Source organism: Cydia pomonella, chromosome 16 (assembly GCF_033807575.1).
Source record: "Cydia pomonella isolate Wapato2018A chromosome 16, ilCydPomo1, whole genome shotgun sequence".
NCBI classification, from domain to species: domain Eukaryota; kingdom Metazoa; phylum Arthropoda; class Insecta; order Lepidoptera; family Tortricidae; genus Cydia; species Cydia pomonella.
The window spans coordinates 1968892-1980880 of NC_084718.1; the positions used below are offsets into that span (position 1 = coordinate 1968892).

Sequence of the window (11989 nt, forward strand, 5' to 3'; positions counted from 1 at the left end):
AATTTGACTTATGCATAATTTTACAGAAAAACATATTTCCCTATATATATATAGAATTATCAGATGATGAAGTTATGACTTCAATATTTTTAGTTGCAATTACAAGACCCCACCTTAAACCCAAGAGAAATGATAATGGGAGGCCACGTGAGTACGACACGAGGTAGCGTGGGACGGCTGATCGGAATTCTCTTTGAAATCAGATACAATCAATTAAAATGAAGGTTGGTTATGTAGAAACACTGCGTTAAATATATTCGTATTTAATGTATTTTCTCTCATAGCCATAATAATTGCCTTTAACTGTTTATAATGCCCGTGCAGTTTGGTGGATTTCATCTCTTAAAAAACAGAGAGACAACAGAGAGAACCTTTTCTTTTGGACTCCGTCACACCTTCTCAACTCCTTTAAATTTGATCAGAATCCCTTGAGGTTGGTAATATTATGTGAGCTAAGTAATTGTACTATGGAAAAGATCTTTTGTTTTGGTTCTGCGAAGTATACAGAACAGATATTCAAATTATTGCCGCGCATATATTTTAGTCTAATTGTAAATGTGCAGCATATACCCGACGTCCTTAGTTCAATATTCAATAGCGAACAAGTATCTGAAGTATCGACACACAATGTTATTATAATTAATATTGTACTCGTATTAATGAATGTATGCGACACGTTTATGCTAATCAAATGACACGCACGAGCGGTTGAATCGAACATTGTTTAAGTGTTATATCGATTATATCAAATCATAAATCTATCGGTGCAACCGACTAAGATTAAGATGAAGTTGTTAATATCGAACTGGTCTCCTCTTAGTTAAATTTAGCTACGTCTAAAGGCTTCAGGAACAGCAATCGTCCATCAGTCGCAATCGAATTGAAGTAAATATTTGATCTAACATTTTCTGTTATTTTTAACACAATAATTTTACCACCAGGGGTCTAACCTAACCTCAAATATTAACTGACAATTCGTAGACTTAACTGAAAAGGTCACCATTGATCAGATGGATGGTGGGACTCTATACTAGATCCTTATCAAAAATTAGGGATTATCTACAAATGGTTTATAAGTGATGAATAAGATTCCCGATAATAATAGGTAAAGTTGTTTCAGATAGATTTTAAAGAAAAAGTGAATTATAATTATTTTCTTGTTCAAGTTATCATGTTTCAGTAGCTGCCGATTTATAGAATAGAATAGAAGCGTTTATTTGCAAGAATACGTAGGTATAAGGTGTTACATTACATGCAAATGTTAAAATGTACTAACAATCTAATTATTCCAATCCCTATATATATTATAATAAACCCAAAACGCAACTATTATCACCTCTAATATTGCTCTTGCGAGTTGCGATAAACGGGGAACAATTCGAGTAGTCTAGAAAAAACTTGAAACGAAGCTCAAGCTTTCAAAGCATTGTTTGAAGGGATACTCGACCCGACGGCCCGTGGCTTGAGATATTCTTCAGCTTTTACAATCAACTTTCATTGTTACCTTAAGTTGATAATTATTCTGTACTTTTGTGAAGCGCGGGAAAAAAGAGCAAGCAGCAAGACTTATTTAGGAGCATAGCTTTGACTTTTTGAGGCGTAACGATAATGTCTGGGGACCAAGCTTTGCACAAAAATTACTTGTTATAGAACAAGTAATTTTAGACCTTTATTACTTTCTGTTTAAAAACACGGAATAACGAATATCTAAAAAAATTTGATGAACGAATGACCGAACCTTTGTACACCTAGATTTTTGTTGATAAACCTAATTAAATCGGGAGCCGTTTCGGAAACCTGTAGGTTACTCTTAATTACCTACCTATCAACTCATGTAATTCGATAACATATTACAAGACCTGGCGAAGCGCACATAATTATTCTTACACTTTCATACATTGCTCATTTAAAAGTGTAGAATAGTTATAAGTTATCTTAATACCTAGTTCATCTTAGAAAATATCAAATGTTTACTAAATTGCCAAAATCAACTGCAGTGCGGCGTTTGTCGCATCGCCGCCATGTTTAACGAGTAAACGAGTAGGGATCAGCCCCAGCATCCCTCACCCTCCGACTGGACCCTCTTTAGCTATCTATGTTCAGTAATTTAGACCAAATTTTACTGTCTCAATTAGTGTGCCCTCTCACAGCTGAAATTTTGTAGACTTGGTTATACATTTTTAACCGGCTTTAAAAATACGAAAATACGAATACTGAAATATGAAAAAACCAAAACCATTCAAGTTTCTCATATGCCTTACACAAAAAACTGTCAGTATGAACTTTCTGTCTGTCACATTTATTTGAATGACAATTTTTCCTTTTCGTTTACCTACGTCCAAATATATAGCGGGTCACTCCAGTTGTAAATAACCGTGAGTGACCCGTATAAATATATTAATTCTCCAAGTCTATTTTTTGTAACTTATTTTCATGTTTAACTTCGTTTAGTTATTTTTATGAACGATTTGAATGTCGTATCATATACGAAACTAGTAAGATAATAAATAACTGACCTTGTAATTACTTCAAGTGCTATTCATTATCAATTCACTTTCATTATTAAACCTATCTTATCTTTTTAATTACCTTTCGATGAAAGACCTTGCTGTTGCCAATTGAATCGAGTGTCATTTGCCTTATCTTATCGGAACTCCAAGTAATATTTTGAATACGTTTCTTTGATAGATGTTTTTAAATAACGTCGAAAATTTAAAGAGCCATAGGTACCGTAAAACGTAGTACGATACATGTGCGAATAGGTAATTTGCAACTCCTGTCGATTTAAGTACACTCCCTTCGGTCATTTTTTAATTTATCGCCACCCATTCGGAATTTCCTATTGTCTCTTAGGAGAGTATAGATTCATACGTTGAGGAACTAGAAACCTACCGAGAATAAACAACAAGGAATGTATAATAGGAACAAATATTTATGACACATCCATAATGTATTGATACGTGCAAGTGACGTCTGGTAGTTTACGCATAATTTTATTATTGAACTGAATATAACAAAGGAAATAATAATTGCGTAGCTTAGTCCATTGCTCATTCTCTAATAACCGAACAAAAAGAGATATAGTAAACGCCCCTATGCTGGAACTGGCACCAGTAATGGGATGGTATAGACAAATCCTGTAAAACGAGTATTTAAAATCAGATTTTAAACGCTGGCAACATTTTACCATAAACAAGAGCCAAAGAGCTGCTTAGTTTTATTTTTCATTGATATTTGTTAGTTTGAATATTAATGGCGCCATACATCCCATGACTGGAGCAAAAACGATAGTTTTAATTTGTTAGTAATATTGAAACAAAATGCAGTAGCTTTCATTAAATACAATGAAAGCAAAGGATGAATAGGACATTGAACGTTTAGTAGTAGTAAACACTTTATTGCACAAACAAGTACATAACACAGAGAGAATACAATAAGTGTGTACAAAGGCGAACTTATTCTAAAGCTGTAGAAATTTTACAGGTGTTGGTGAAATACCAAAAATACTCCAAATTTTTTTTTTTTGGTGTCGTTACCATATGTCTCTATAAGTAGAACAATTAAACTGTGACAAATACTTTTGAACACGAACTGTAGATTTATGTCTCTATTTGGAAGAGTACTCCAGGGTAGCAGACACTTTTGGTCTGTTGTTTCATCCGCCACTATTTTGATGCTGACTGTACTACCACAAAATAAATAATAGAGACCTGGGGGCCTAGCCAAGATGACAATCTTTGATAGAAATGCTAATCGAAACTTAAAAAGTCGCGGGACTTTTCGTAGTATCTGTCATCTCGATACATTTTTACTTTTCGCTTTGCGTTTGTCGATGATTGTTATCTGGGCTTGGCCCCCTGACATGTTAGACCTAACTAATTAGGTGACACCTGTATTTGTAGTAGCACAATGTAAAATGCAGAGTAACACGCCGGAACATAGCGATCAACAGAGCTGTAATCAGATCTAGTAAATTATAGCCAGTGTACGTACATTCCATGATTCACTCCACAAGTACGAGGATCGGCTGTCGTCATGCCTACGAGCCATTTCCTCTAACTAACTGACTCATGACATTGGAACTGTTTCAGTCATGTGAGGGTATTGTTACTGTACTAGGTTACCTAATTCATGCCTTTTCATTGCATTTATGAGAATTGCGAGGCAGCTGAAGGATGATATTGATCCAAAACCTAAATCTACATAGTCATTGGCAGAATCTACCTTGTTAAAATCGGTAAGAAATAAACAAACAAATTCAGGAAGAAAAATGATAAAAAAAATTATCTAAAACTATCGATTATCAGGACCACTACGTAAATTATGAATACATAGTACATTATTAATGATGACCACTTCTTGCGTTTTGTACTAAGGATTATACATAGGTATAGTAACGTGCCCAAAGTGGTGATAATTGTAGCATTATTTGTCAACGCAATATTATATCTAATCTGATTGCATATTCTTTTTGATTGATTAAAAATCATGATGATAATGTGCGTTTGCTAAAATACTACATGTCCTAAAATAGACGCAGTGATTTAAAATAACTCTTTCAAAGAACCATCTAATCCGCATCCACCTTCAAATTGCATCATAGAGTGATCTTATTGTCGTTGATAAAATGATTAAACACCCGTCAAGCGTGATATGTTAGTGCGGCAGTTAAGATTATCAATAGCGATAACGATAACGATAAAACGCGATTATTTTTGATCCGGAGATTCTTGTCAATCTGCCAAGCGTTAAGTCGAGATAATTGCTAGTCAATCTATCGAATGACTGAGAGTTCATGCTATGATATGATATTACGAAACTACAACTTGTCATGTTCTTTGAGAAATACAGAATACTTATTAATTTTCTTGTCATTTTCAGAATTGACTTTTCCATTCAGTATCAGTACTATCGGTCACTATCACTGCCTACGTATAAATAGTACTGTGTTGTATACTCTGACAAACCCACTTGTCTGTAGACAAAGGCGCAAAATTAAAAATTTCTATGGGGGGCTCGCCCTTGACGCCCACATTTTTTAATTTTGGTGCCTTTTTGTACTGACTTGCAATACTATAATTTTTTTTTCTGGAAATTAATTTCAGGTACTATACCGTGTATTATTACAAAATGATTTTCCAAATCTTGTAGATATGGAACTTAAAACAGTACAGAAGTGATTTGAAAACGATATGAAATTCCTAAATACCATTCGTCTAACAATACGAATACTATTAAAAATGTTTAGATATTGGTAAACAATATATCTGTCAACTACGTCATTAGTCACATAACGATTAAACAGCTGATTGCCTAACCAACTGCCCTTCAATGGCCGTTCTAATGTAGTCGCCGTTTCCGGACGAAACCACGAAACGTGACTTTTAGGCCACGCACGTGACTGCTAAGTGGATCATACACGACACGTGTTTTTGTGAACTGCTGTTGTAATACTCAAAATAATGTAATAAACAAATAAACAAATAATATATATTAGCTGTCAAATTCGTAGCACGACAGTCTTCAACTTTTTCATATATAAATCATCTTATATTGGCAAGGTGCTAAGTCGGTGGATGGAGCAGGGCCGCTGATTGTCACAAACACACGTAATCTTATGTTATGTCAAACGTTAATGCTATCGGCATCTGTTGGAACTAATTTTACCCCATAATATTTTACTTAGAAAAGCCAACAAAATGGGGGCAGTAACAGTCGTGCACCTAGCGAATAGACAATGAATTAGGATCATATCAAGATGGAATAACCTCAGCTGTTGTACAGTCAGCGTCAAATACTTTTTAGCAACCAAAGTAGCCAAATAGTTCGGTACACCATATATTTAGTATGGTGTACCGAACTATTTGGCCACTTTGACTGCTACAAAGTATTTGACGCTGACTGTACTTACAACAACACTTTTAACTTATCATCAGTGGCATCGATGGACCTTATATCTTTGCAAGAAGGTTTATAAATGTTACTTAATAGTGTGGACGATGATACAATAGACTGAACTAGCGCGAACTGATTTGGATGAGTAATTTCAAATATACGCACACCGTGACAAGTTTTGGGCCTATGATGACCTCATCTACGTAATAATTCTACTTATTCTCACCTACTTCTTATAATTTGATGGATTGGTTGGTTGTTTTATGTAAGGAAAGCAACATGATAATGTCAAGAAATAGGTCTTTTAAAAATCTTATATATGTATACTGCTTTAAAATAATGACCCGCATAAATTATTCAGTCCTACGAGGTCTTGACTCAGCTAGCTACGTATGTAGGTACAATCTATTTCAGTGGCCTTAGGTTGGTATATAGAAAATTCTCTTAATATTAAAGTATGTCTGGGAAATCTAGTGTACCTGAATAATTTTAGGTAAAGTCTAAATTTTTGATGAAACCTCGCGTTGCGGAGGTCGGAATTGAGGTTTTAAGGAAACAAAACTCTGGTAAATGACTTTCTAAAAAACTTAGCTAGGCACAGGCACGCGTTCGCTTCCATACTGCGTTGGTACTTTGGTACAGTAACAGGATTTTATTTTCTTTTATAAAAAGTTTGGTCAGAATAAAGTATCCTGGTAGCCCTTTAGCTTATTGGTAACAAGAAATCGAAGTGAAATCTGACTAAACTTACATTTTTTCCCTTTTCGACAAGTAAATAGTTATCTCAGAAACTATGTTATAAACATTATCACTTAGTCTAATGATGATGTCAGATGTAAAGGCTTTCTTCAATTAATTGATACATAAATAAAATATTTTAATAATAAAACTTTCTTGAGACTCAAGTACATTAAATAGGTATATTAAAACAATTTAACACGAGTCACTCACGTTCAAGAAGCTAGACTCGTGAGTGACCCGTACATTCAATAATAGTACAAGCTACGTATAGATAGAAAGTAATATGACGCGGAAGGGTTTGCACGTTAGCTGCTCTATTTGCGTACGTATGTGAGACATCACCTAAACCAAAAGGTCATAACTCAAGTCCAATTTAATATGAAAACGGTCTTTTAGTTTCAGAATGCGTCGGCTCGTGTCGTGTCGGTATGAGGCCATTGTTCCGCTGTGGATCAATTTCCATGACGATAATTGGCAACGGGTGTGATTTTAGATGTTAATTCGATCTTAACGTTCTGTTTATGTAGAACAGAACACAGAATTACAATTCTGAGCCCCTAGTGTAAATTTCTTCGATTTTGTGACGTGACGAACGCGTTTGCGTTAAGTCTCATTTAGTATGGGATTTAGAAACAGCGCGCCAAGCGGAACGTTTTGGAAACTCAAAATCTCATACAAAATGAGACTTAACGCAAACGCGTACGTTGCGTTTCGCTATCGAATAAATTTACACTAGAGATACTGACCTGTTTTCCTGTCCTTGTACTTTGATTGCATGCATGACTTTTTGATAATAATGCATAGCTGCAACACTAAAGCCAACTGTAAAACATCCAGGCAGTTACCTATTGCAATTTTCACCATAAAACGGCAACTGGATTTGCTAACAGAAATAATCAGAAAACATTAAATATAAATGAGTTTTACTTTTAAAATACTGACGTTCATAATTTATTTTTATTGTTTAGGTATGTTAAAAAATATTTCATTGGATTAATTTAATAGCCGTTTCAAATATTTTAACAACATTTTATATCATGGCTGAATGCCGGATAGGTCTGTGCCTACGAATATGGTGGACGAATGTTTTAAATGTACTTAAGAATTATTTCGCTTAAAATATAGTTTTTTTCGCAAGTATGATGAAAAACATTGCGTTTAACTCCGGGGGTAAGAATATTGCAAACTTATTTCACTTACCGCCCCATTCTTACATTGCATAGGCCTATTTTATTCAACTTGTGTTCGTGACGTGGCCCATATGGCCACCAATAATTAGGATAAGGACTTTTTACTTTATTTTATCTTCCGGCTATTTCTGCTAATAGAGACAGAGAGAAATCTTATAGGTGTATCTTTCTCTGTTCCTCTCAGCAGAAAGTGTCCTTGACAATACCTAGAATCCTGTAGGACGACGTGGCAAGTAATTTCTCGGCGTCGGTGAAAGTCCTTGAAACTTTGATTAGGTTGTGTCTCGTCATATCTCAGGTGACCGATAATAAGTTGGTTGACGACAGGCTCTATCTTAAATACATTAACTAAACTAATTTCAAGTTTTCTTAATTTGGAGAAAAATGTTTAACCTGTTAAGTTCATAAAGCGATTAGTTTTGAAACATGTGAACGAAATTTTGACCTTTCCGCCAGAAACGGGTCCTTTTACACATGGAGCATAAGCATAAGGACATTAAGGACCCTTTTCTGTTGGAAAGTTCAAAATTTTGTTCATATGCCTCAAAAATAATACTGTAGTGCACCAATTTGTCAAGAGATGGCGCCACCTCCGAGATAGAACGCGCTAACAATGTGTCGACGTAGAAACATGACCTCCGAGATGCAAATTACCGATCGATGTCAAAAGCTAGGAGCGGATTAGTGCTTGGTTGGCTGCATTCAAGCCATTGAACACCTTCTAACATTAATCTTGCGAACTATTCCGATAGCAGCACGGCGGTGTCTCGGTCGAAACGCCTGCTGCCGTCACGATAGTTTCGTCAGTCTTAAGTTATATTAGTAGTTCTTGTAATTAAACCGACTAGGATAATTACGTTGTTTCGTCCGCGGAGCGTAACCCTCACTACAATACTAATATAGTGAATAATTATGTTCTTTTTTTAAATGTATTTTACTCAACGTAATTTCAAGGATAGCGATATTGAAAAGAAATTAACACTGATAGTTTCCCAATAGCCTACATTATTTTACACAAAACAAAAACCTACTTACTTTACCTACTAAGGAACAACATAATTCTCAAAACATCCACTAACGTTTAAAAATTATATTGAACTAATATTGCCTGCGATATTTGTATTGATGTTTCGTTTCCGAATTCGGTCCCTGATCACCCCCAATAAATGAAGTCACTCACGCGTCACTTTCACCCAATTTTCCATGGGTAAGTGGGCGTGTGACCTTTGCACCCACACCTAAGATGACAACGTCACTACACGTCACAATTGTCTTAGCTTAGTTGGCTTTTGGCTGTGTGACGTCAAGCTTTGTGTTGGGACGCTTTTTGAAAGTTTATTTAATGTATACGTCGGCGGCTGATCGTAAGATCAGGTAGATTGTAATGTTCCTGTGTAATGTTTTGACGGTAGCCACATTTAACCAATAGATAGGTAGAATAGGTTCCTTGGATTTAGATGCCCCAAGGGCAAACTGTCCAGGAACGAAAACGTGAAAATCTTTGTCTCAGGGAACGAGATAAAGATTTCCACGTTTCATGGACTACGGCAATGCCTAGGATTTTCACGATCTGCCCGATCTTACGTTTGGCAGTTGAAGACGTGTTAAAACTAAAGATTAGCTCAAGAAGGTGGCCAGGTGGGATTATATTAGACAATACGTTGTATAAAAAAATTAAACAATAATAATTTAGGTACAGGTACCTAACTAAAGTAGGTAACTACATTAAAAATAAGGCAATCATTAATATTACCTATAATATTTTTGTCAAGCGAATCATTCTGGACATTTTATAACACCTAATTATCTAAGTACCTACATATATTAATTATTCTTGTCGCTTTAAATCTGCAAAACGTTATTTAACGTTAACGAGTTTTGAAGGAAATAAATTAATAACACGTTGGTTAATTATTACGTTATTGCGTCTCATTACGAAATCTTTATAATTTTAAATAGGTAGTTACTATTTAACTATTGGGAAAGAATGAATAAGCACTAAAATAAATAATAATTATTAAAGTAGCCGATGAACGTAGTGAAAACAATCAATACTTACTTTTACTTTTCCTAATCTGGTAATAGAAATCACCCCCTATCCACCTTCAAGACAACATACGCACAAAATACACGCACAGCCGTAACGTACCGCATTGTGCTCAAAATGATTACGATAAAATACTTAAACATTCCATGAATATACTGAATAAAGCGCACTGTGTTTCTTGCTAATGTATTTAAGGGAGGAATCCGCAACAGATGACTAACATTTTCACAAAGAAATAAACATGGCTTTGTTTACGTGTCAAGTCGAGTCAAACATTTCGTTTTACGGATCATTACGCATGTACACTGCTTTTATTAACAAAACCATGTGTTAATATTTATTTACACATGTAATACTAATTATAAATGAGTATGACTTACCCATACAACGGCTAGAAGCCAAATAAAAAAGAAAAATAGATCGACTGCGCTGTCGTTCGCTATCCAAGCGTCTGTACTCTAGCCCGACTCCGATACAAACTGATCGTTGTTCAGCGTTGTGCACGTGCGTTTATATTTGCGGCGCGTTAGGGCTGCGGATAACGAGGTCGTTACTAATTATTTGATAACGTCGTTTTTTGTAACCGTTAAATTAATTTAAAATCTCTATTATTCTAAATTACTATTTGCACCGACTTAAATAGAACAAAGTGTAATATAAATATGTAAAGCCTGACCAGTAATTGCGCCATATTGCGAAATTTCAATGGAACTAAATTTTTCATACTAAAATGAACTGTCACCCTATACATGAGAATAAAAGCGCCCTCTTGACAATGATCATATATTTCTGGTCGGGCTTTAACGTTCAATAGTAATAACAAATATGTAAAGTAAACAAATATGACAGATTTTGTTAGCATTTCACCTAAAAGTTTTGCGATCGCTGCTTTCATTGAAATATTAATATTTAATAATTAACATATATTTTATAGTTATAAATAAACATAGTAATTGATATAAATAAAATATTTAAGTATATAAATGGTTGATAAATTCATAGTTGTCCACAAAAAGTGCAAGATTACGAAGAAATGAAGGTAAATTGTTTACATTATTTGCAAAGTTTGAACTTCATCTATATGTTTATTAAATTCTTGTGTGTTTAGTTTTGAGTTGGTCTTAGGCTGCACCGTACAAGTTACGAATGTTTCCGTGGTATCACTGTAGGTATGGGCAGATGTATTAAATTATCCAAAAATGCAGGTTTTAATATTGTATTGACCACCTACCATAATAAGTAGATTCGAATTAAACGGCTCTGAATAGTTACCATAAAACGTTATTTTCCCACTACCAATAACGGTACCTTCCCGTTATCGTTTCGTTATCGACAAGGCGTCATGCCTTGTGCGCATGACAGAAGCCCGCGTCGTCCCCTCTCCACCACCGCCATCTTTACTGGTAAAACAAAACGAATTTTAGTAGTTGAGACGTTCATCTTTTGAATTGTACAATCAGCTGACGCGTCCGTCATATTGAAATACCGTGGCGAGTGTTTGCCGAACTAAACGGAACCAGTAAAGCTGAGTATCATATCACATGTCTTCCTAAAGCTTGTTAGTATCTCATTTAGTCTGGTTTTATCTATATGCTTTGGGTCTTGAAACGTTCGGAATAACTGAATATTGTGACACTGGATATTTTTTTATCTGTGGCAGTGAATCACGCACAGCTAAAGTACAATATGCGACGCATAAATGACCCGTAATGAGTCTTAATCTCGTTGCAATAAGATTGAAGAATGTTCAATAAGTTGTGTCGATAGTGTTACTGAATAGGTCAGTGGCACGACATATCCGCATAGGGCAATCACGAGTCGACGTTTACCCTACAGTACAGAGTACAATGTAGCTGAGAAACCATGCAGGGCTATTTCGTCTACCTCCTTCTCTGTGCAAGAGCAACAAAGTGGCAAATAGATGAAAATATGATGTTCGCGTTGAATTTGCCACTGGAAAAACATTCGCTAACTTTTCGCGCACTACACGCGCGTTGCAAATCGTAGACTTCGTAGAGGTTCCTACTTATTACACGTTCACTACCTACATGTACGCGGGCAGTTAGTGATGCTTTCGTATATTTTCTAGTGTTCGACCGAAACATGTTTTTTCCGA

General features: G+C 35.3%; 1 protein-coding gene across 1 annotated transcript in view; it reads right to left on the reverse strand.

The window, feature by feature from the left end:
* LOC133526215 (uncharacterized) overlaps window positions 1–10388 on the reverse strand; it is a 35550-nt gene extending 25162 nt beyond the window's left edge. Inside the window, exon 1 of the mRNA XM_061862742.1 lies at window positions 10254–10388. The gene's annotated coding sequence lies outside the window, so the exon portion shown is untranslated. The remainder of the gene's footprint in view (window positions 1–10253) is intronic.
* Between the last annotated feature and the right edge of the window lie 1601 nt (window positions 10389–11989).